The 27,363-nt window shown below is 38.9% G+C and overlaps 1 long non-coding RNA gene and 1 pseudogene across 1 annotated transcript; one reads left to right on the top strand and one right to left on the bottom strand.

The window, feature by feature from the left end:
* Window positions 1–18: 18 nt before the first annotated feature.
* LOC146937928 (uncharacterized) lies at window positions 19–27,286 on the bottom strand (annotated as a pseudogene).
* Window positions 4,266–7,005, top strand: LOC146937929 (uncharacterized). The gene is made up of 3 exons (XR_015031077.1): window positions 4,266–4,635; window positions 4,710–5,371; window positions 6,708–7,005. It is a non-coding gene; the product is annotated as an uncharacterized LOC146937929 (long non-coding RNA).
* Window positions 27,287–27,363: the final 77 nt, after the last annotated feature.

Raw genomic sequence — 27,363 nt, 5'->3', positions numbered from 1 at the left:
ATAAGGAGATAGAAATCCTCAAGCATAAGAAGTAGAGGGATTATCCTCAGACTCAGTCTCAGAATCTTAGCTGCAATGTCGGGCAAAGAAGTCACGGGCACCCCTAGCCCTCTTGGAATCCCTCATAAGCAACCTATCCTTCTCTTCAATTTCCTTCCTAGCCTTAGCTAATTCCTTCTTCAATGTCAAGACTTCATGAGTCTTCTGCTCATCTTTCCCATCCAAAGTCATGATCAAATTCTCAGGCTCATAGTATCAAGCCTTCCACTGATGCTTCTCCCGGCTCTCCATAGCTAGATGCTCCTGATGCATCTCCTGGGTAGGTAAAGGCAAAGGCAAAGGCATGGATGGAGTAGATGTAGACACATATCTCATGGAGGGGTAAGGCATGCCAATCTTCTCGGCTTGGTTTATCACCCACTGAGTGTAGGCCTCATGAGCAATACCGGATCTCACACCCATATGCTTCACATCTTTCTTCCGAATCTTAGACCAAGCCTCTATGAAGTCCTCCTTTATTCCCGTAGGAGAATTGGAGTAATGAAAGAAGTAAGGGGATATAGCAAGATTTGTGGGCTTATCTTTCATCGGGAAACCAAATTGTCGCAAGGCGAGCTCCGGGTTATAGTTGATTCCACCCCGGGTACCAAGAAGAGGTACATTATGAAACTTTCCACCACCAAAAATAATTTCCTTGACCTTAGCTGCGGGAGGGAGCCAAACTACTTCATTAGGAGTGAGAGCCATAATCCGCTGTGAAATAGACCAATTCTTCGGGTTATCATGGAAAGACTTCGGAAGGTGCGAAATGAACCACCTATATAAGAGAGGTATGCAGCAAAAGATGTATCCACGACCCTTGCCGGATCGATCATGAATAGCATGGTATGTGTCAGCTAACAAAGTAGGTACCGAATTCTTGGAGCGGAAGATCATGATAGCATTCATATCCACAAAGTCATCAAGGTGTGGAAAGAGAATAAGCCCATAGATGAGTAGTGCAAGAATAGCCTCAAGAGTGTCCTGACAAGTGGTTTTGAGGTTGACTTTATCAAGTAGATACTTTGAAGTGAACCCTCGGATGTGATCCTTAGTGACAAGATTCTTGGAAACATCAGTGGTCTTGAGATAGAGATCTTTAGCAATAACCAAGGGAGTAGGGGGATTCTCAAGTCCCGCGTGTTATACCCCAATTTTGGACCTAAAAATACTTGTTCAATTCTTCTTTTCTTGCATTACAAGTCATTTGATCAGTCTCTGATCAATTGCATCTTTCTCTGCATTTTATTTCAATGTTATTTGCAAAATTCACATAGAAGGGTATTTTAGTCATTTCCTGCATTCAACTCATTTTAATCCTTGAAAATTGTTTGAGTCTTTTAAATTGGTTTGTATAAGTCCTTGTTTCAATCTCATGTCAAAATCCATTTCAAAAAATATCGGTTCAGTCATTTTTTAGTCAGTTTAGCCCCTAGGGGCATTTTAGTCATTTCCTTTGTTAAAATTTCTTTCAATCTTTGGAAAATTGTTTAAGTCCTTTCAAGTAGTTTGAATAAGTCCTTATTTCAATTCTACGTCAAAATCCATTTCAAAAAATTGCATTTGAAGTCATTTGGAGTCAGTTTTGCCCCTAGGGGCATTTTAGTCTTAAGTGTCAAAATTCTGTTCAAATCCTAAAAATTATCTCTGAGTCTTTTAATTTCGCTTGTATGAGCTCTTGTTTCAATTCCCTGTTAAAAATCCATTTTAAAGTTACATCTGAGTCATTTTTAGTCGTTTTAGCCCTAGGGGCATTTTGGTCATTTCACACGAAATTTCGGCAGAGAGAGGTTACTTTAAAATACCTCATTTAGGCAATTGGTTCGTTTTAGTCCGTTTTGTCAATTTTAATCGTTTCACTTTACGTTATTTTCATTTTACCAATTTTAATTCAATTTTATTTTAAATTTCATTTTTTAGCCCTAAAAGTTCTAAAATTTGCATTTTGGTCCATGTGTCATTTTATTTTAAGTCTTTGATTAATTTTAGGTCAATTTTCGTCTTAAGTTCTTTTTTGGTCAATTACATTTTTGTCCCCAAAGTTCCAAGTATTGCAAAATGGTCCTGACTTTTGTCCAAGTTCCTTTTTTAATTTCAAATTTTTGCAGGTCAGTCCTTAAGAGTTCCAAAATTGCAAAAAGGTCCAAATGTCCAAAATAAGCCAAGCCGAATCAGTTAGAGTCCAGTCCAGGTGTCAACTTTCTACTGGGTTACAAGTACACATGTCAGCTATAAATACAACACATCATCATCACAGAGCCACACATTCATTGCCAACTCACCAAAACACAGTCACCATTCATTTTCACGCGCTCTACGCGCCACCCTAACAGAGCCGTAACAAACTCAGTCACCACCGTAACAAACTCAGAAACCACCACACAAACACAAATTCGTACCAGTTTTCGCAAAATTCATCATCAAACATTCAAAATCAACATGAATTTCGAGAGAAAAAACCGAAGCATTCAATTCAACAAAATCCTTTTGAATTAGGATTGTTCTCGGAGATTTTCCACGAAAATCATCATCATCGAACTATTTTCTTTCGTCTTCTTGCAATTCAAGTCTAAAGACGATCACAAGAAGATTTGGGAGAGAGAAGAAGAGGAATTGAGGCAAGATCACAGTGCGAAGAAGAAGAAGATCAAAACACCGATTTATTTTCGGTTTCGAAGCTTACCAGAAGCATCAAAAGCTGCGTGGATCTTTTGTTCGAATCTCCGAATCAAATTCAGGTAATTATCCAAACATCTTCGTTTTTCATCGCAAAAGGCTCAACGAAGGCTTACAATCACAAATAAACGGTGAATCGAAGAAAGATTTTGAAAAAGATTCGAAGAAGTTCGAACGAAACCCTAAAAATGTAAATCGTCCAAGATTCACCGTTTATTTCATAAATCTAGTTTCAAATCCATAATCAGTGAAGAAAGTAGTTCGAATTAGGGTTTGTTTCAAGAAATTTCGAAAAGAAAGTTGAAACCCTAAAAAACCGTAAAGATCCAAAATCAAACTTGTGTAAAACATATAGATCGAAACGTTTTGAACATTCTTCTTCGAAGAACATGTAGATCGAAACGTTTCGAACTCTTTTTCCTCAAAAACATCAAGATCGAACGGTTCGAACAACTTTTTTCAGAAAATAGCAAGATCGAAGTATTTCGTATTCGTTCTATGTTCGATTTGTGGATTGATTCATAGTTCATAGTTCAAAAATCATGATTGTTGTAAGAAGAACGATGAGAGAAGCCATGAGAGAACGAGAGAGTCTGAGAAGAAGAAAGAGGAATTAGGGTTTGATATGAATTGGACCGGTCATGCTTGTTTTTATACAGGTGTGAACCGGGTTGGTTCATGGAAACCGGTCTGGTTCACTCCTGGATCTTGTGTCAGCCGTTGATCTTGCTATGTGATTAGATGTGAGGTCCTGATTCGTCCATTTCGTGTGACTCTTTTAGCTTATCATGCGCCATACGTTCCCAACCCTTAGATTTAGGTTTGTGATGGACTTGGATCAATCCAACGCCTCTGAGGCATCTGGATAGTCCAAGATCCACCAAGAACACTGGGCCTGGGTCCCTTTTTGCTGGTTTTTTCGTTTTGGCTTATTTCTTGCTAGTTACACCCCTGGGCTCTGCTTCCTGCACCTCCTGTGTATCAAAATCTTTTGCAAAAATTCCAAAATATTTTTCCATGACTTCTTGATGTTTTTTGATGTTTTTCTAATATTTTTGCACAATAAAATTTGATAAAAAATATGTGTAATAATTCTTGTTACTTGTTTACTTTTCTTGTTAATTTCTTGAGGAATTTTGTTATAACTTTGATCATGATACATTGATGCATGATATAGGTACCTAATATGTGATTTTAAGATGTGTTTGCCACTGTTTGTTATGTTTACTCCACTATTGTATGATTGATTTGTTAGTTTCTTTCTAATATTCCGCACGTAAAATTTCCGTCGGTTATCAGTACCAGTTATTTTATCCTTTAGAATTTTTAAGAAAAGGGCAAAATGGTAATTACACATAAGACTTTCCGGACTAAATCATATTATTTCACTGGACTACGGGTGAGGTAATATTCCGCTTAAATTTTTTTATGGCATTTGGTCGGATAAACTAAGTTAAAGATTAATGTAGAAAAGGGCAAAATTGTCATTTCCCTTAAGATTAATGTAGACAAAAGTATGAATTTTCTACACTTTTCTACAACCTTCTTTCACCCAAACAAAATGAGATTTTTCTCCTTTCTTTCTCTCTATCTCACGAGCTCCCCTCCCTTGTCCAATCTCTCTCAAAATTCACCAAATCCTTGCCAAAGCTTTCCTATAATTGTTCCATCATGATAATTGATTAATTTGAAGTGGGAATCATGCTTTGAACTTGTTTATTCCCTTCCTCTTCCTTGCTGGCCGAATTCACTCCTTCCTCTTGGATTTTTTGAATGTTGTTTTTTTTTGAGATTTGAGGGAAAGCATGCTTATGTTGCTGAAATGGTTGTGGTTAGCTTTGACTTTAGGGACTGTATTTGAGGAAAGGAGGTAGAACTCAAGTTAGGGTTTTGCACAACTTGGAATTGAAGATGTAGGAGGTATAAGAAGTGATTAATTGGTGACTATACTGATTAATTGCACAACTTGTTTATGTTGCAAAAGTATTTATTAGGGATTACATGATTAAAGTTGCTGCAAGAAGTGAGCTTGAGATATAGCTTGTGACTGTGAATGATTATGTATATTGGACTGTTAGGAGCATCAGAAATTGTTGCTGTGCTGTTTGGGATGGAAAGCTAGAAGCCATAAGCTGTTTGGGGCAAGATTAGAAATTATTATGATTGTTGTTCGGACAGGTTCTGTTTTTGGGTCATACCTTTTACTGTGATGATCAGGAGTGAGTAATTATGGAATATTTGGATTCTAAGTTTAATTCCCTTCAAATCGGATATAAATTTCATGTGATTCCGATTAGTAATGAACTCGGAAAGTGCGTTTGAAGTTGGATAATTCTGCTGGAAAAAGGCTTACGGGTTTTGTCATGATTTTTGCGAAATGAGCTAAATTGTGGATTTAGACTAGTTAGAAAGGTGCAGAATTGAACGCCTATGATTATAAGAGTTTTGATCGAAGTTTTGGATGAATTCGGAACACGCAGAAGCCATAAGTTACAGTTAAGCTGTTTGGAGAAAAGTGCTTATGGAGTACATCATGAGCTGAATTGGGACTCGAGCAGCGTGGATAACTCGGAAAAATGCCAAGATTGGATAGTTGATACTTTGCTTGCTACTACGGAAGCAGTTGGAGAGAAAATGTGGTTGATTCGACATAGCTGTGAGTTGATAACGATCATTCCCGCTTATTTTAATTATTATTATTATTATTATTATTATTATTATTATTGGTATTTTGATTATTTTCTATGTCATTATTTACTAAAATGGGGAAACACAACCTTTTAATATCTTCCTCGTCATCGTTATATAAGTTCATGGATTGGATTTGGATTCGGATTTGGATTTGAATTTGAATTTGGATTTTACTTGTGATTTATAAAGTAGAGAAATTGAAACGGAGAATTTGATTATCTGTATTTTTGTAGTTGTTTTGATATGTTGTGAAACGTGGTTTTGAAATATGCGTTTTGAAAGGTTTGATCTTAATTTGTACGCGATTTGGATTTTGATTTGGATTTACTTTTGACTACAAGTAGTAGATTTTCGATTGAGTTTTGATGATACGTATTTTGAAACAAGTTTCGTTATGTTGTGAAATATGGTTTTAGCATTGTGTTTTAAGAATGATGTTTTGAAAATTACGGTTATAATGACGACGACCTAGGTGCACCTAGTAGTGATTTCAATTAGGTAGAATTACCCCATTAGATGGAGCCGCCCCTATGGAAAGGCCACCATTAGGAGGAGAGGGCTATCAATGAGAGGTAAACTCCCTAATTGAAAATGTTTTACATTTTGTTTTGAGTCGAGAGAAAAGAGCTATCCGTTAGATGGAGCCGCCCCTATGGATAGGCCACCATTAGGAGGAGAGGGCTATCAACGAGATGGAGCTAGTTCTCGATTCACCCATTTGATTATTTTCACTAAATTGAGTTTATTATACTTTAAAAACATTTTTGTTTTGAGTCGAGAGAAAAGAGCTATCCGTTAGATGGAGCCGCCCCTATGGAAAGGCCACCATTAGGAGGAGAGGGCTATCAACGAGATGGAGCTAGTTCTCGATTCACCCATTTTGTTTATTTTCACTAAATGAAGTTTTCTATATTTTCTTTAAAGGTTATTTATCAAGATTTTCGGCAATATCTTTTAGAGGCTCTTATTATGATTTTCGGCAATATATTTTTAAAGGCTTTTATTTTGATTTTCGGCAATTTATTTTAAAGGGCTTGTAATGTTATCTTCATGTCTTTACAATGTTGGATTTTTCGTTGAAGTATACCTATTTGATTGGAAGTATATATAATGTGTGGATTTTCATGCGTATAAAGGTTTGCAGTTTATTAGAATTTTAGACGGTTACTATTTTTTGTAATTGACAATAGATTTGATAAAGTAAATAATCGTGCCATGTGTGTTTCCCTCCTAGTTGTTGGTGGTTGTTGTCTCTCACTAAGTCCTTGTGGCTTACTCTTTCATTTTTTATTCTTTTTCAGATTTTCAAGCAGCTAAGTATAAAGATGATAGTAGACTTGAAGTTCATCTGTGTCACTCTTGGTGGTAGGTTTCCTTGATGAATGTCTCTTTTGCTTATGTATATGTTGAATCAGAGTATCTGCAACTATTTGGAGTTTAAGAATGTTTTATTCTGAGATGTACAAAGATGTAAATATGTCATTTGAAACTCTGGATGAGAATACAGGTTCGTAAACAGGATTAAAATCTTGGCAAATGTTCAAAATACAGAGAATACTCTGTCGAATTTTCAGTGGATATCAATTTATAAATTGTAAATTATAGTTGTCAAGTGTCGTCAATAGGCTTGCCGGACTAGGATGTTCTAGTTCGTGCGCCGGTCACGATTGTGAATTTTGGGTCGTGACATTCTTGTTTTGCAAACCTTGTGAAAATAAAGTGTCCAATGTATCTACAAAATGTGTCATACCTTTTGACTTGAGTATATTCCTATAATTCCCATATTATGGCCATAATAAAACTCTTTGAATGCTACCATAATAAGGAAAATTATAGGTCATATACTTATTGAGAGGTTATGATGAATTTTCACTACATTGTGACACTTTTATTCTTGTCATTTTACTTTTCTTTGCTTAGTGCATCCTTGTCTATTTTTCTATCATTTTGTGCCTTAATTTCACTAACCATTCTACTTCATGTTTCATACTCCATAAGGCATCCCATATTTCATCCCTTTCTTCCCATCATATTCTTACACTTTAGAATTAGGCCAAGAATTAGAATGTAACACTTAGGATTTTCTTTTGTACTTTACTTTTATGCAATTTAAATTTCTTGTAAGACCATAGAATGTATCTAGGGCATGATGTAATAAGGACAATGGACTCTAATAATGTACACCGACACAAGCACCGACACATGCACACACACCACTTTAGCTATATAGTTAGAATATGCATGTTTAGATGTATGTTTAGGATTGTATGTTTAGATGAATGATTAGGCTTCATACTTAGAAAAATCAATTTTCCAAAAAATGTGAACAACATCACTCAAACTCTTTTTTCCATAATAAACCTTGGGATCAAAATCCCATTGTAATTTTCCCTTTATTTTCTTAATCAAAATCTTAATGAATCTTAACCATACTTAGACCTTTTTGCAAATAACTAATCCCACCTCACAATTTCATAATCTCAATTCTCATGAAGCCTCTCAATCTCCATTCTTCAAAATCCCATTTTCAAACTTAAAATCAACCAACAAAAACAAAAACCTTTTTGGAAGAGAACTACGGTGGATTTGATCCCTTAAACGGGTACGTAGGCAAGGAACAAAATTCCTTCAATTCAACTAAAATAAAAATTCAAAAACATTCTTCTCCCTCCAATTCTTCACTTAGAGACTCTTAGGTTTAAATAAACACTTTCAAAATAGCATTTAAAAATAGAGCGCGCGCGTAGAAATTAAAGACGGTTCCTATAGGATACTATAGTAGTTATGGGTGCCTAACACCTTTCCGTAGCGAAAACAACTCCCGGACCTCGATTCTCAAGGGTTTTGCTTACTTTTTCCCTTCCCAAGAAAAAATAAGATATCACCGGTTAAAAAGGTTCAAACGTAATCAATGTTTGACACCCGAAAGCCAAGATAAAACAGCTGGCGACTCCACTGGGGAGATTCGAGAGTTACGCCTAGTCTTTATTTCCACGCTTGCGCTCTTTTTACTTGTTTCTTTTAGTTGCTTTCCTATGTGAATAAATGTTTAATTTCTTGCAAACGTGTGGGGTGAGAATATCAAAAGTCCTGCACCCGGGCTGAGTGAACTTAGGATTTAGGAGGGATATAATCGACAATTCATTACGGGGGTTGCCTCGTGTTTTGGATTATGCGATCAATCCCACATAGCTAAGGCATTTTGGGGGTGATGTTGTCGGCGCGTGTTGTCGCGTTTAGGCACTTTACTTCTAATTGTTCTATGACGCTATGAACCGTAGATAACCAAACCCATCCATGGCCATTTTCTAGGACGTAGTGCGGAGGCTAAACCGAGTGTTGTCTCGAGCTTTAGTCGTCACGCGATACTACACTCAAGTTAGACCTTCCACGGATAATCATGGAGCGAGTGTTTGTCTCGTGACACCGTGATATACGTCGGAAAGGTTGCGACTTGGGAACCTTTTTAGAACCCGGTTACTATTATCCTAAAGCCCTAGATTCACCGGACACCGTGTCCACCCATGACTCCTCGACTTTGAACTTCAAACCCACCATGTTTTCTCCGAACTTGAACATAACCATGCATCCATGCATACATGCATACATGCATAAACTTTTTTCATGCATTGTTATCGAAGGGCTTAGACAAGTTGAATTTGTAAACATTGTAGGAATGAAGAAGACTAAGTCCTACAAGTTCAAGGAAGTGGATTTGGCTAGTTTGAGAGATTTGGCACTCAAGGTTGAGAATCCGACTGGTTTCCGACATCGTTACGGGGCTTTACTTACTATTCTCCAGACTAATGTGGATGAGAAGCTTGTGCACACTCTAGGGCAATTCTATGATCAGGAGTATCGGTGCTTTACTTTCCCCGACTTTCAGTTGGTGCCTACTCTAGAGGCTTATTCTTCCTTGATGGGTCTATCTATTGCTAAGGGGGTGCCTTTCGCGGGACTTGAGAATCCTCCTACCCCATTGGTTATTGCTAAAGATCTCTATCTCAAGACCACCGATGTCTCCAAGAATCTTGTCACTAAGGCACGCATCCGAGGGTTCACTTCAGAGTATCTTCTTGGGAAAGCCAACCTCAATACCACTTGTCAGGACACTCTTGAGGCTATTCTTGCACTTCTCATCCATGGGCTTATTCTCTTTCCGAATCTTGATGACTTCGTGGACATGAATGCTATTATGATCTTCCACTCCAAGAATCCGGTTCCTACTTTGCTAGCTGACACCTACCATGCTATTCACGATCGTTCCGGCAAAGGTCGCGGATACATTCTTTGTTGTGTGCCTCTCCTCTATAGGTGGTTTATTTCGCACCTTCTGGAGTCTTTCCACGACAATCCGGAGAATTGGTCTATTTCACAGAGGATTATGGCTCTCACTCCTAATAAAGTGGTTTGGCTCACTACAGCTTCTAGAGTCAAGGAAATCATCTTCGGTGGTGGAAAGTTTCTTAATGTACCTCTTCTTGGTACTCGGGGGGGAATCAAACTATAACCCAGAGCTCGCCTTGCGACAATTTGGTTTCCCGATGAAAGAAAAACCCATCAATCTCGCTACAGCTCCTTACTTCTTTCACTACTCCAATGCTCCCACGGGAATAAAAGAGGATTTCATGGAAGCTTGGTCCAAACTTCGGAAGAAAGAGGTGAAGCATATGGGTGTAAGGTCCGGTGTTGCTCATGAGGCCTATACACAGTGGGTGATAAACCAAGCTGAGGAGATTGGTATGCCTTACCCCTCTATGAGATATGTGTCTGCATCTATTCCTGCCATGCCTTTACCTCTACTCCCACCTACCCAGGAGATGTATCAGGAGCATCTAGCTATGGAGAGTCGGGAGAAGCATCAGTGGAGGGCTAGATGCTATGAGGCTGAGAACTTGATCATGACTGTGGATGGAAAGGACGAGCAGCAGACTCACGAGGTCTTGACACTGAAGAAAGAATTAGCTAAGGCTAAGAGAGAGATTGAAGAGAAAGATAGGTTGTTCATGAGAGACTCTAAGAGGGCTAGAGGTGCCCGTGACTTCTATGCACGATACTGCAGCTATGAGTCTGAGTCTGAGGATGATGTTTCCACTTCCTATGCTTGAGGATTCCTTTTTCCTGTTGTCATTTCCATTTTTTTATGTCGGAATTGTCTTGTAAAACTATATGTTGGTTGTTTCCCGTTCATGTTAATTGCTGTTTAGAAATGTTTACAAGTTTCTAGTTTGTCTGAAAACTCTTCGATAACACAAAAAAAGAGTCTTTTTGCATATGCATTAACACATTTCATGCATCATATGCATTCATTGGTCACAAAAAACTTCTCTCGTGCTCATTGCCTCCTGGTTTTGTCCGCCGTAGTCTGAAAAGTGGCTCGTGTTCGCAAAGTTTATCAACCAGATAGAGTTCATCAAACAAGATTTCACAAGAGAAGAATTATGGCTAACTTTGAAGAAGAGAATGCTCAGCTCCGTGCCGAATTGGCTGCTATGAAAGAAGACTTGGCTAAGGCTCATGACGCTATGTCCGCTATGATGGCTGCACAAGAACAGCCAGCCACATCTATTCCGGCTGCTACTGAAACAATTCCATCTATCCCACTGTCTACTGTGGCTACCGATGCTCGGTTTGTTATGCCCAATGGCCGTCCTTATGGCCTCTCAGCTTATTATTCTCCTAATATTGCTGCTGGTGTCTCTGGTGTTACTGGTCAAGGACAGATTCCTGTATCCACTGCTATGCCTCAAGTAACCACTGTTGTTACCGACCCTATTGTACACACTGTGCAACAGGTGATTGATGTCGATACTCCGCGTGGACAAGATCCCGCGATGGAAGCTATGAAAAGACAGTTAAGGGAGTTGGCTGGAGAACTCCGTGAGGTCAAGGCTAGCCGGGGAAACAATGGTGTTCCTGCTAAAGCTCGTGATCTATGCTTGGTATCTCGATTTGAGGTTCCTAAGAAATTCAAAGAGCCAGAATTTGACAAATACAATGGGACTTCTTGTCCACACAACCATGTCATCCGGTACGTCCGGAAGATGGCAAACTACGCAGATAATGATGCACTGATGATCCATTGCTTCCAGAGTAGCTTGACAGATGATGCAGCAGATTGGTACACCAGCTTGAGCAAAGACAACATCCATACTTTTGAGGAACTCGCTGCTGCTTTTGAAAGTCATTATGAATTCAATACCCGTCTGAAGCCGAATAGGGACTCTCTTAAGGCTCTGTCTCAGAAGTCAGATGAAACCTTTCGTGACTATGCTCAGAGATGGAGAGGGGCAGCTGCCCGTGTTTCTCCTCGACTTGATGAGGAAGAATTAACACAGACATTCCTAAAGACTCTGAAGAAAGAATATAAGGAAAGAATGATAATCTCTGCTCCAAACAACTTCTCCGACATGGTCACTATGGGAACCCGTCTAGAGGAGGCTGTCAGAGAGGGCATTATTGTTCTTGAAAAGGGTGAATCTTCAACCAGTGCACCAAAGAAGTACGGTAATGGCCACCATAAAAGGAAAGAGTCTGAAGTAGGGATGATATCTGGCAACCCATCTGCAGCTGCTACTCAAATACCTTTGCCCTATCAATACATGCAATACTCTCAACATCCTTTCTTCCCACCATTCTATCAGTAGTATCCTCTGCCATCGGGTCAACCACCAGTGCCCGTCAATGCCATTGCACAACAAGTACAACAATAGCCTCCTGCTCAACAGCAACAGCAGCAACAACAGGGTCCCCGACCCAGACCTTCTTTTCCACCAATACCTATGCGGTATGCTGAGCTGCTCCCAACTTTACTTGCCAAAGGACACTGTGTCACTAGACCAGGCAAACCTCCGCCTAATCCATTGCCTCCCAGGTTCCGGCATGATCTTACATGTGAATTCCATCAGGGTGCTCAAGGCCATGATATCGAAGGTTGCTATGCTTTGAAATATATTGTGAAAGATCTGATAGAAAAAGGAAGGTTGACCTTTGAGAATAGTGTTCCTCATGTTCTTGACAATCCGCTTCCAAACCATGCTGCTGTCAACATGATCGAGGCTTTCGAAGGAATCCCCTTTCCTCAAGATGATCCCATGCTGGATGTCCGCAATGTTGTTACTCCCTTGGTACCACTACATACCAAGCTTTGTCAAGCTTCGTTGTTCAATCACGATCATGCTTCTTGCTCAGAATGTCTCCAAAATCCTATGGGCTGTAATGTGGTGAAAGATGATATCCAGAGTCTGATGGATGACAAACACTTGATTGTCAGTGATGTATGTGTGATTGTGCCCGTGTTTCATGATTCCCCTACCGGAAGTGCATCCCAAACAAGAAATGTCGAGCCTTTGGTGATCAGGTTACCTGGTCCTGTATCTTACACCTCTACAAAGGCAATTCCTTACAAATACAATGCAACCATGATCGAGAATGGAGTGGAAGTGCCTCTGGTATCCCCAGCTACGGCTGATAATGTTGCTAGTGAAATTACAGCTCTGAGAAGCGGGAAGGTCCGTCCACCCTTGTTTCAAAAGAAGGTGGTCACACCTATTGCCACCATAACTCCACCAGTTGATCCTCCTATTGACAAAAGCCCCGGTCCAACAGGCCAATCTATTGACGAGTCCAATCTGGACGAAATTCTGAGGCTTATCAAAAAGAGTGACTATAAAATTGTTGACCAGCTGCTGCAAACCCCGTCAAAGATATCCATCCTGTCTCTGCTCATGAGCTCAGAGGCTCACAGGAAGGTGTTGATGAAGATACTGGAGCAAGCTTATGTTGACCATGAAGTCTCTGTGGATCAGTTCCATGGGATAGTGAGTAATATTACTGCCTGCAACAACTTGGGATTTGGTGACGATGAACTCCCCGAAGCAGGGAAACACCACAACTTGGCTCTGCATATCTCAGTACATTGTAGATCTGACATGATATCCAACGTGCTGGTGGACACTGGATCCTCCTTGAATGTAATGCCCGAGGGGAAGCAGCTACTTGGTTAAAGCTTTTGACGGATCTCGCAAAGATGTTCTTGGGGAAGTAGACTTGCCGATTACCATTGGTCCTGAGACATTTCAAATCACTTTCCAAGTCATGGACATCAACGCTTCTTACAGCTGTCTCCTCGGAAGATCGTGGATTCATGACGCTGGAGCAGTCACTTCTACTTTGCATCAGAAGCTCAAGTTTGTGAGGAACGGTAAGATTGTCACTGTACATGGTGAAGAAGCATATCTGGTTAGCCAAGTGTCATCTTTCTCTTGTGTTGAAGCAGGATCCGCTGAAGGGACGTCGTTTCAAGGCTTGACCGTTGAGGGTGCAGAACCCCGTAGGGCTGGTACTAGTATGGCTTCGTTGAAAGACGCCCAGAAGGCTGTTCAAGCAGGGCAAGCTGCTGGCTAGGGCAAAGTGATTCAGATCTCGGAAAACAAGCGCAAAGAAGGCCTTGGATTCTCCCCAACATCGGGTGTTTCAACAGGAACTTTCTACAGTGCTGGGTTTATCAACACTATTACTGAAGATGCTAATGAAAGAGGCCACGTGCCCACATTTGTTGTACCAGGAGGCACTGTGAGAAATTGGGAGGCCATTGATGTTCCTTTAGTCATGCATGCTTCCATGTAATGTGTCTTGTTGCTCATGTTTTCTTTGTTTTCAGAATAACAATCCTTTCGCTCTGCCCAAGGCGAAAGTGATATCATTGTAAGGGCATGTTTGTTTCGGCATTGCCGTTATCAATAAAAGTTGTCGTATTTCTCACGACTCTTTGTTTTTTTTACTTTTTAGTGCCTTTTTCTTGGAAATAATGGTAATGCCAGAAAAAACCAAAACATCTGTATTTTCTTATTAATTTCAAAAATCTGCATGAAAACACTTTTTCTAAAATCATCCCAATCATATTATGCAGATTGAACCACAATAAACCCGTTGAACACAGTGACCCTATGGTTCCTCCAAATTTTGAATTCCCTGTATATGAAGCTGAAGATGAGGATGATGATGAAGAGATACCGTATGAGATCACTCGACTGCTTGAGCAAGAAAGAAGAGCCATTCAGCCTCACCAGGAAGAGATTGAGCTTATCAACTTGGGTACTGAAGAGAACAAGCGAGAGATCAAGATTGGTGCTGCACTTGAGCCAGAAGTGAAAAGGAGGATTACTCAGCTTCTCCATGATTATCCAGATGTCTTTGCATGGTCCTATGAAGATATGCCGGGTCTAGATCCCAAGATTGTGGAACACCGAATACCGACAAAACCTGAATGTCCTCCTGTCAAACAGAAATTGAGAAGGTCTCGTCCAGACATGGCTCTTAAAATCAAGGCTGAGGTGCAGAAGCAAATTGACGCGGGTTTCCTCATGACAGCTGAATACCCCGAGTGGATTGCCAACATCGTACCAGTACCAAAGAAAGATGGGAAAGTTCGAATGTGTGTTGATTACAGAGATCTGAATAAAGCCAGTCCAAAGGATAACTTCCCATTGCCTCATATTGATGTGCTTGTTGACAGTACTGCTCAGTCTAAAGTGTTCTCCTTCATGGATGGTTTCTCTGGCTACAACCAGATACGGATGTCACCTGAAGATAGAGAAAAGACGTCCTTCATCACTCCATGGGGAACATTCTGTTATAAAGTGATGCCGTTCGGCTTGATAAATGCTGGTGCTACCTATCAAGGGGGGATGACCACTCTGTTTCATGATATGATTCACAAAGAGATTGAAGTATATGTTGATGACATGATTGTGAAGTCAAGTGATGAGGAGCAGCATGTTGTGTATTTGAAAAAGATGTTTGAAAGATTGAGAAAGTATAAGCTGCGGTTGAATCCTAACAAGTGCACATTTGGTGTAAGATCTGGAAAGTTGCTAGGTTTCATTGTCAGTCAAAGAGGCATTGAAGTTGATCCTGACAAAGTCCGAGCCATCAGAGAGATGCCGGCCCCTCAAACTGAAAAGCAAGTCAGAGGTTTCCTCGGACGTCTGAACTATATTTCAAGATTCATATCTCACATGACTACTACCTGTGGACCAATTTTTAAATTGCTCAGAAAGAATCAGCCTGTTGTATGGAATGATGAATGTCAGGAAGCTTTTGATAGCATTAAAGAATACCTGTTGGAACCACCTATCCTTGTCCCACCAGTGGAAGGAAGGCCCTTGATTATGTATCTGTCAGTGTTAGATGATTCCGTGGGTTGTGTTCTCGGTCAACAAGACGAGACCGGAAAGAAAGAACATGCTATCTACTATCTGAGCAAGAAGTTCACCGACTGTGAGACTCGGTATACAATGCTTGAAAAGACCTGTTGTGCCTTAGCTTGGGCTGCCAAACGCCTGCGTCATTATATGGTGAATCATACAACTTGGTTGATATCCCGAATGGATCCAATCAAGTACATCTTTGAAAAGCCTGCTGTTACTGGAAAGATTGCGCGTTGGCAAATGTTGTTGTCTGAATATGATATTGTGTACAAAGCTCAGAAAGCAATCAAAGGAAGTGTCCTTGCTGAGCATCTTGCTTGTCAACCTCTTGATGATTACCAGCCGATTAAGTTCGATTTCCCTGATGAAGAGATCATGTATCTGAAAGCAAAGGACTGTGAAGAACCACTGATCAATGAAGGGCCGGACCCCAATAGCAAATGGGGATTGGTGTTTGATGGTGCTGTTAATGCTTATGGTAAAGGAATTGGGGCCATCATTGTAACACCACATGGGCACCACATTCCTTTCACCGCTCGAATAACTTTTGAATGCACAAACAACATAGCTGAATATGAAGCATGCATCTTGGGCATTGAAGAAGCCCTTGACCTGAGGATTAAGCACCTTGACATCTATGGAGATTCTGCACTTGTTATTAATCAGATAAAGGGTGAATGGGAAACTCATCATGAGAAGCTGATCCCTTACCGTGACTATGCAAGACGTCTGTTGACATACTTTACCAAGGTTGAGCTGCACCACATCCCTCGGGATGAAAATCAAATGGCTGACGCTCTTGCTACTCTGTCTTCCATGTTTCGTGTCAATCACTGGAATGATGTTCCCGTGATCAAAGTGCAACGTCTTGATAGACCCGCTCATGTGTTTACTATTGAAAATATGCCAGATCAAGCTGATGAAGATGTGAATGATAAAAAGCCTTGGTATTACAACATCAAACAATTCTTGCAGAATCGTGAATATCCACCTGGTGTTTCCAACAGGGACAAAAAGACCCTGAGACGATGGGCTAGCAGATTCCTGCTGGATGGAGAAATCCTATACAAAAGGAACTATGACATGGTCTTGTTGAGATGTGTTGACAGACAAGAAGCTGAGAAATTGATGCATGATGTACATGATGGTACTTTTGGGACCCATGCTTCGGGTCACACCATGTCAAGGAAACTGTTAAGAGCCGGCTATTACTGGATAACCATGGAGCGTGACTGCCACAAACATGCTAAAAGATGCCACAAGTGTCAAATTTATGCTGACAAGATTCATGTGCCTCCACATGCCCTCAATGTTATATCTTCCCCATGGCCTTTCTCTATGTGGGGTATTGACATGATCGGAAGAATTGAACCGAAGGCTTCCAATGGACATCGTTTCATTCTAGTGGCAATTGACTACTTCACCAAGTGGGTTGAAGCTGCCTCCTATGCAAATGTGACCAAACAAGTGGTTGTCAAATTTATCAAGAATAACATCATCTGTCGATATGGTGTTCCCAACAAGATCATCACCGACAATGGTTCCAATCTGAACAATAGTATGATGCAAGCTTTATGTGAAGAGTTCAAAATTGAACATCACAACTCTTCTCCTTATAGACCTCAGATGAATGATGCAGTTGAGGCCGCTAACAAGAATATTAAAAAGATTGTTCAGAAGATGGTCACCACTTACAAAGACTGGCATGAGATGCTACCTTTTGCTTTGCATGGTTATCGTACTACAGTGCGCAGTTCAACCGGGGCAACTCCCTTCTCTCTGGTATATGGTATGGAAGCAGTTCTCCCTCTGGAAGTGGAGATTCCATCTCTTCGAGTAATCATGGAAGCAAAATTAACTGAGGCTGAATGGTGTCAAAGTCGGTATGATCAATTGAATCTGATTGAAGAGAAACGTATGGATGCCATGACTCATGGACAGTTGTATCAAGTGCGGATGAAGAATGCTTTTGACAAGAAAGTCCGACCTCGAGAATTCAAGGAAGGCGAACTTGTATTGAAAAGAAGGATAAGTCAGCAACCCGACCCAAGGGGCAAGTGGACACCTAACTATGAAGGTCCTTATGTTGTCAAGAAGGCTTTCTCTGGTGGTGCTTTGATTCTTACACACATGGATGGTGTTGAACTCCCAAATCCTGTTAACGCCGATATAGTCAAGAAATACTTTGTCTAAAAAGAAAAGAACAGCGTGGTAGGTCGAAAACCCGAAAGGGCGGCCTAGGCAAAAATGCGCTTCCCGGTGGATCGAAAACCCGAAAGGGCGATCCAGGCAAAAGTTAGGGACAAAAAAAATGAATATGAAAAAGCTCGCTGAGATTGCACGCAACTCAGGCAAGAATGAGCGCCTCGATGAGCCGAAAACCCGTAAGGGCGGTTCATGCAAAAATGAGGTTGACAATAAAAGACAAGTAACTATATCTGGCAAATCACCATCACCCCTTGGGGCATCTGCAACTGTCAACGATCGTCTTCATCAGAGGCTTCTGTACTTGTGAATTCAAAATTTCTATGAAATGTAGCGGTCATCGTGTTCAATGTATCACCAACCAATAAAATTACCATTTTCCAAGCTTTGTAAATCCGTGAAGTCATGCCTTTGGCTAACTCTCACTCTTATACATCAATTTGAGCCTGTGCTTTTGTTTGAAACTCTATTTTTCTTTCTACTTTCAATGCTATATATACAAAACATTTTCTTTCTATTTGATAATGTCAATGTCTGAAACAAACATCTTTTGAAAACTAAAAAATCTTTTTCTGTCTATTTTGAAAGCGAACCTGAGCAACAGGGTACATTTCAATGAAACATGCATGAATAAATGGATGTCAATGTCTATTTCAATACAAGTTACAAGCAGGTTACTCCCCAGGATGATCTGTGGTCAATGGCAAGAATGAAAAAACAGAATGAAATTGAAAAGAAAAATGAAAATGAAAATGAAAAGCTCGCTAAGTTGAAAACCCGCAAGGGCGACTTAGGCAAAAATGAGCACCCCGCTGATTGACAACCTATGAAGGCAATTCAGGCAAAAATGGGGCAATGAAAAGAAGTTATTCCCCGGTGAATCGAAAACCCAAAAGGGCGGTTCAGGCAAAAATGGGGTTTTGAAAATGAAAAATGAAAGAATGAAATATTAAAAAGCATTGACCACAGATGCGAACATCCAATGTTTACCCAGCACTGACACGCCTAGCAACGGCGACCTGTATCCAAGGATCTTCCAAAGGTTCCCTCCTCTACAAGTTTATTGCCCTCAGCCATGGTTTCGATACGTCTCTCAACGACGGTCTCTCCAAAAGAGGTTTTCCCCTGTGAATATGTTGCAGCACGAGCCACTACGTGCCCAACCTTCCAATGTTTTGTCTGCCTTTGTGAAACTTCTCTGTCAAGTTGCAAACCAATCATGCATTTCAAGCATTCATACATGCATAATCATGCATTTTATGTGCTCATACATCCAATGATCTTGCTATACCATACATACATGTTGCATATCCAACTCTCAACTGTCAAATCCAATCCAAATTTCAACTGTCAAACTCAATCTCAATTTCAATTCCAACTGTCAAATTCAATTTCAATTGTCAAATTCGATGCAATCTCGACTCTCCAATCTCAATTTCAAATCATGTCAACTATCAAATTCGAAGCAATCTCAGTTTCAATTCAATGTCAAATTCGAAGCAATCTCAATTTCAATTCAATGTCAAATTCGAAGCAATCTCAATTTCAATTCAATGTCAAATTCGAAGCAATCTCAATTTCAATTCAATGTCAATTCGAAGCAATCTCAATGTCAATGTCAATTCCAATTTTCAATTCAATTTCTATCCAATCTCAATGTCAATGTCAATTCCAATTTTCAATTCAATTTCTATCCAATCTCAATGTCAATGTCAATTTCAATTTTCAATTCAATTCCAATCCAATCTCAATGTCAAATGCAACTCTCCAATCCAATGTCAATGTCTATGTCTCAATTCAATTCCAATTTCCAATGTCTCTTTCAATTTCAACTCTCAATCCAATGTCTATGCCTATGTCTCTGCTCAATCTCAACTTTCAATCTCTATTTCAATGTCAACTTTCAGTTCAATTCAAATCAATGTCAATTTACTCTCAATTTGCTTTTGGGCCAACAAAAATGGTCATGTCTACCTTCGAATCAAGTCAATGACAATTTACCCTCAATTGGTATCTTGTTAAACCAGACTTTCAATTTGTATCTTGTTACTGGTCAAGTGCCAGGTTCGGTCCAAAAAGAACCACTTGTACCTGCTTATATACCCATATATCCGGACAAACGACAAGTTCAATCCAAAGAACAGTTTGTACCCAGCTTATGCTTTGTTATCGGTCAAACGGCAAGTTCGAGCTAAAAAGAACAGTTTGCACCTACCCACATGATGTGGTGGTAATCCAACGGCAAGTTCGATCCAAAGAACAGTTTGTATCAACCCTTTTGTCTATATCTCCAGCCAAACAGCCAGTTCGATCCAAAGAACAGTTTGTGTCTGCCTCTGTTTGTGTTTTCAATCAAGTGTCAAGTTCGACCCAAAGAACAGCTTGTATCTGCCTATATGTCTATGTTTCCGGTCAAGTGCCAAGTTCGATCCCAAGAACAGCTTGCATCGATCTCTTGCTTCGTGTTCCTTGGTCAAGTGACTAGTTCGATCCAAAGAACAACTTGTGCCTTATTTTCTATCCCCTGGTTTGTCCACCCTGTCAATGTCCATCTAAATCCCCAGTGACATGACATGTTCCATGGACTCCAGTTGTTTGTCTTGCATTCATAATCAAAGTATTGCATGGCATTCATATCTTTGAAACTCTGAAAGCGTATTTTTATGTACAAAAGCAGTGCAAATGTTAATATTTAAGTATCTTCGTCCCGTCAACTCAAAGACTTCGTCTCTTGACTCTCCGGACAAAGAAACTTAAATAGGGGCAGCTGTTATACCCCAATTTTGGACCTAAAAATACTTGTTCAATTCTCCTTTTCTTGCATTACAAGTCATTTGATCAGTCTCTGATCAATTGCATCTTTCTCTGCATTTTATTTCAATGTTATTTGCAAAATTCACATAGAAGGGTATTTTAGTCATTTCCTGCATTCAACTCATTTTAATCCTTGAAAATTGTTTGAGTCTTTTAAATTGGTTTGTATAAGTCCTTGTTTCAATCTCATGTCAAAATCCATTTCAAAAAATATCGGTTCAGTCATTTTTTAGTCAGTTTATCCCCTAGGGGCATTTTAGTCATTTCCTGTGTTAAAATTTCTTTCAATCTTTGGAAAATTGTTTAAGTCCTTTCAAGTAGTTTGAATAAGTCCTTATTTCAATTCTACGTCAAAATCCATTTCAAAAAATTGCATTTGAAGTCATTTGGAGTCAGTTTTGCCCCTAGGGGCATTTTAGTCTTTTCAAGTGTCAAAATTCTATTCAAATCCTAAAAATTGTCTCTGAGTCTTTTAATTTCGCTTGTATGAGCTCTTGTTTCAATTCCCTGTTAAAAATCCATTTTAAAGTTACATCTGAGTCATTTTTAGTCGTTTTAGCCCTAGGGGCATTTTGGTCATTTCACACGAAATTTCGGCAGAGAGAGGTTACTTTAAAATACCTCATTTAGGCCATTGGTTCGTTTTAGTCCGTTTTGTCAATTTTAATCGTTTCACTTTACGTTATTTTCATTTTACCAATTTTAATTCAATTTTATTTTAAATTTCATTTTTTAGCCCTAAAAGTTCTAAAATTTGCATTTTGGTCCTTGTGTCATTTTATTTTAAGTCTTTGATTAATTTTAGGTCAATTTTCGTCTTAAGTTCTTTTTTGGTCAATTACATTTTTGTCCCCAAAGTTCCAAGTATTGCAAAATGGTCCTGACTTTTGTCCAAGTTCCCTTTTTAATTTCAAATTTTTGCAGGTCAGTCCTTAAGAGTTCCAAAATTGCAAAAAGGTCCAAATGTCCAAAACAAGCCAAGCCGAATCAGTTAGAGTCCAGTCCAGGTGTCAACTTTCTACTGGGTTACAAGTACACATGTCAGCTATAAATACAACACATCATCATCACAGAGCCACACATTCATTGCCAACTCACCAAAACACAGTCATCATTCATTTTCACGCGCCCTACGCGCCACCCTAACAGAGCCGTAACAAACTCAGTCACCACCGTAACAAACTCAGAAACCACCACACAAACACAAATTCGTACCAGTTTTCGCAAAATTCATCATCAAACATTCAAAATCAACATGAATTTCGAGAGAAAAAACCGAAGCATTCAATTCAACAAAATCCTTTTGAATTAGGATTGTTCTCAGAGATTTTCCACGAAAATCATCATCATCGAACTATTTTCTTTCGTCTTCTTGCAATTCAAGTCTAAAGACGATCACAAGAAGATTTGGGAGAGAGAAGAAGAGGAATTGAGGCAAGATCACAGTGCGAAGAAGAAGAAGATCAAAACACCGATTTATTTTCAGTTTCGAAGCTTACCAGAAGCATCAAAAGCTGCGTGGATCTTTTGTTCGAATCTCCGAATCAAATTCAGGTAATTATCCAAACATCTTCGTTTTTCATCGCAAAAGGCTCAACGAAGGCTTACAATCACAAATAAACGGTGAATCGAAGAAAGATTTTGAAAAAGATTCGAAGAAGTTCGAACGAAACCCTAAAAATGTAAATCGTCCAAGATTCACCGTTTATTTCATAAATCTAGTTTCAAATCCATAATCAGTGAAGAAAGTAGTTCGAATTAGGGTTTGTTTCAAGAAATTTCGAAAAGAAAGTTGAAACCCTAAAAAACCGTAAAGATCCAAAATCAAACCTGTGTAAAACATATAGATCGAAACGTTTTGAACATTCTTCTTCGAAGAACATGTAGATCGAAACGTTTCGAACTCTTTTTCCTCAAAAACATCAAGATCGAACGGTTCGAACAACTTTCTTCAGAAAATAGCAAGATCGAAGTATTTCCTATTCGTTCTATGTTCGATTTGTGGATTGATTCATAGTTCATAGTTCAAAAATCATGATTGTTGTAAGAAGAACGATGAGAGAAGCCATGAGAAAACGAGAGAGTCTGAGAAGAAGAAAGAGGAATTAGGGTTTGATATGAATTGGACCGGTCATGCTTGTTTTTATACAGGTGTGAACCGGGTTGGTTCATGGAAACCGGTCTGGTTCACTCCTGGATCTTGTGTCAGCCGTTGATCTTGCTATGTGATTAGATGTGAGGTCCTGATTCGTCCATTTCGTGTGACTCTTTTAGCTTATCATGCGCCATACGTTCCCAACCCTTAGATCTAGGTTTGTGATGGACTTGGATCAATCCAACGCCTCTGAGGCATCTGGATAGTCCAAGATCCACCAAGAACACTGGGCCTGGGTCCCTTTTTGCTGGTTTTTTCGTTTTGGCTTATTTCTTGCTAGTTACACCCCTGGGCTCTGCTTCCTGCATCTCCTGTGTATCAAAATCTTTTGCAAAAATTCCAAAATATTTTTCCATGACTTCTTGATGTTTTTTGATGTTTTTCTAATATTTTTGCACAATAAAATTTGATAAAAAATATGTGTAATAATTCTTGTTACTTGTTTACTTTTCTTGTTAATTTCTTGAGGAATTTGGTTATAACTTTGATCATGATACATTGATGCATGATATAGGTACCTAATATGTGATTTTAAGATGTGTTTGCCACTGTTTGTTATGTTTACTCCACTATTGTATGATTGATTTGTTAGTTTCTTGTTTTGCAAACCTTGTGAAAATAAAGTGTCCAATGTATCTACAAAATGTGTCATACCTTTTGACTTGAGTATATTCCTATAATTCCCATATTATGGCCATAATAAAACTCTTTGAATGCTACCATAATAAGGAAAATTATAGGTCATATACTTATTGAGAGGTTATGATGAATTTTCACTACATTGTGACACTTTTATTCTTGTCATTTTACTTTTCTTTGCTTAGTGCATCCTTGTCTATTTTTCTATCATTTTGTGCCTTAATTTCACTAACCATTCTACTTCATGTTTCATACTCCATAAGGCATCCCATATTTCATCCCTTTCTTCCCATCATATTCTTACACTTTAGAATTAGGCCAAGAATTAGAATGTAACACTTAGGATTTTCTTTTGTACTTTACTTTTATGCAATTTAAATTTCTTGTAAGACCATAGAATGTATCTAGGGCATGATGTAATAAGGACAATGGACTCTAATAATGTACACCGACACAAGCACCGACACATGCACACACACCACTTTAGCTATATAGTTAGAATATGCATGTTTAGATGTATGTTTAGGATTGTATGTTTAGATGAATGATTAGGCTTCATACTTAGAAAAATCAATTTTCCAAAAAATGTGAACAACATCACTCAAACTCTTTTTTCCATAATAAACCTTGGGATCAAAATCCCATTGTACTTTTCCCTTTATTTTCTTAATCAAAATCTTAATGAATCTTAACCATACTTAGACCTTTTTGCAAATAACTAATCCCACCTCACAATTTCATAATCTCAATGCTCATGAAGCCTCTCAATCTCCATTCTTCAAAATCCCATTTTCAAACTTAAAATCAACCAACAAAAACAAAAACCTTTTTGGAAGAGAACTACGGTGGATTTGATCCCTTAAACGGGTACGTAGGCAAGGAACAAAATTCCTTCAATTCAACTAAAATAAAAATTCAAAAACATTCTTCTCCCTCCAATTCTTCACTTAGAGACTCTTAGGTTTAAATAAACACTTTCAAAATAGCATTTAAAAATAGAGCGCGCGCGTAGAAATTAAAGACGGTTCCTATAGGATACTATAGTCGTTATGGGTGCCTAACACCTTCCCGTAGCGAAAACAACTCCTGGACCTCGATTCTCAAGGGTTTTGCTTACTTTTTCCCTTCCCAAGAAAAAATAAGATATCACCGGTTAAAAAGGTTCAAATGTAATCAATGTTTGACACCCGAAAGCCAAGATAAAACACCGCGAAAGGTATGCCCTTGGCTATAGGTAAACCTGTCAAGGAAGCATAAGCCTCTAGAGTAGGCACCAACTGAAAGTCAGGAAAAGTGAAGCACCGACAATCCCGATTATAGAATTGCACTAGAGTGTGCACAAGCTTCTCATCCACGTTAGTCCGGAGAATGGTAAGTAAGTCCCCATAACGGTGTCGGAAACCAATTGGATCCTTAACCTTGAGTGCCAAATCCCTCAAACTAGCCAAATCAACCTCCATGAACTTGTATGACTTAGTCTTTCCCATTCCTATAATGTTTATAAATTCAATTTATCTAAGCCCTTCGATAAATGCATGGAAAAAGTTTATGCATGTATGCATGTATGCATGATCACATTCAAGTACGGAGAAAACATAGAGGGTTGAGATTCAAAGTCATGGAGTCAAGGGTAGACACGGTGTCCGGTGAGACTAAGGCTTTAGGAAATAGTAACCGGGTTCTAAAAAGGTTCCCAAGTTGCAACCTCTCTTGCGTATATCATGGTGTCACGAGACAACACTCGCTCCATGATTATCCGTAAGAAGGTCTAACTTGAGTGTAGTATCGTGTGACGACTAAAACTCGAGACAACACTCGGTTTAGCCTCCGCACTACATCCTAGGAAATGGCCATGGATGGGTTCGGTTATCTACGGTTCATAGCGTCATAGAACAATTAGAAGTAAAGTGCCTAAACGCGACAACACGCGCCGACAACATCACCCCCAAAATGCCTCAGCTATGTGGGATTGATCGCATAATCCAAAACACGAGGCAACCCCCGGAATGAATTGTCGATTATATCCCTCCTAAATCCTAAGTTCACTCAGCCCGGGTGAAGGACTTTTGATATTCTCACCCCACACGTTAGCAAGAATTTAAACATTTATTCACATAAGAAAGCAAGTAATAGAAACAAGTAAAAACAAAGCGCAAGCGTGGGAATAAATACTAGGCGTAACTCTCGAATCTCCCCAGTGAAGTCGCCAGCTGTTTTATCTTGGTTTTTCGGGTGTCAAACATTGATTACGTTTGAACCTTTTTAACCTTCGATATCTCATTTTTTCTTGGGAAGGGAAAAATAAGAAAAACCCTTGAGAATCGAGGTCCGGGAGTTGTTTTCGCTACGGGAAGGTATTAGGCACCCATAACGACTATAATATCCTATAGGAACCGTCTTTACTTTCTACGCGCGCACTTTATTTTTAAATGCTATTTGAAAAGTGATATTTACACCTAAGAGATTACTAAGTGAAGAATTGGAGGGAGAAGAATATTTGAATTTTTATTTTATTTGAATTGAAGGAATTTTGATTCCTTGCCTACGTACCCTTTTAAGGGATCAAATCCACCGTAGTTCTCTTCAAAAAATGTTTTTGTTTTTGTTGGTTGGTTTTAAGTTTGAAATTTGGAATTTTGAAGAATAGAGATTGAGAGGCCTTTAAGGCATGAGATTTTAAGAAAAAGTGAGGTTTGATTAGTTATTTTGAAAAAAAAGTCAAGTATGATTAGTTTTCATTGAAAGTTGATTAAGAAAATAAAGAGAAAATGCAAAGGAGTTTTGACTCCTATATTTTTTGGAAAAGGTTTTCAAGTGATGTTGTTCAAGTTTTTTTTGGAAAATTGATTTTTTCTAAGTGTAAAACCTAAGCATTCATCTAAACATTCAATCCTAAACATACATCTAAACATGCATATCCTAAACCTACATCTAAAGTATCTATGTGATGTGTGTGCATGTGTCGGTGCTTGTGTCGGTGTACATCATTAGAGTCCATTGTCCTTTACATCATTGGCCTAAATACATGCTATGGTCTTGCAAGAATTAAAAGCATAAAGCAAAATACAAAATTCCTAGGTCTTTACATTCTAAGTCTTGATGAAAATTAAATTGCAAAAAGAATAAAGATGAATGTGAGATGAGATGAGCTTATGGAATGTATGAAACATGAAACAAAGTGGTTAGAGGCATAAGTAATAATAGGAATTGAAATAGAGGCAAGAAAATGCTACATAAAGTGGTGAAATCAACAAGAACAAAGTATCAAAATACACTAAGAATTTATCATAACCTCTCAATATGCATATGACCTATAATTCTCTTATCATAGTAATTTCCAAAGAGTTTCATTGCAGCCATAATATGGGAATTATAGCAGCATATTCAAGTCAAAAGGTATGATGCATTTTTAGACACTTTTGATACTTTGTTTTCACAAGACTTGTAAAACAAGAAACTACCAATCAATCACAAAACAGTGGAGTGAACACAAAAAACAGTGGCAAACACATCTCAAAATCACATATTAAGTACCAATATCATGCATCAAGGTATCATGATCAAAGTCATAGCAAAATTTCTCAAAAATTAACAAGAAAAGTAAACAAGTAACAAGAATTAATACACATATTACTTATCAAATTTAATCATGCAAAAATATCATAAGAACAACAAGAAAATTATCAAGAACTCATAGGAATTTATTTGGAATTTTTGCACAAAATTTTGACATGCAGAAGGTGTAAAAAGCAAGATCCAGTGGTGTACATAGCAAAAAAGGCAAGAAACAGAAACAAACAATATCCAGGCCCAAACCTACACGATCCAGGTCCAAGGCGCGTTGAACTAGAGCCATAGGATAGATCCAGACGGATCAACCCTAGATCTGATGGCTGAAAACGCTGGAGAGTCTGAACCGGACTGGTTCTTGTG

This window comes from Medicago sativa, chromosome 3 (genome assembly GCF_051527215.1).
Source record: "Medicago sativa cultivar Bolivia chromosome 3, Bolivia_mono, whole genome shotgun sequence".
Lineage (NCBI taxonomy): Eukaryota > Viridiplantae > Streptophyta > Magnoliopsida > Fabales > Fabaceae > Medicago > Medicago sativa.
The sequence above is the reverse complement of the archived record's forward strand: the minus strand, read 5'-3'. Positions and strand labels throughout refer to the sequence as shown.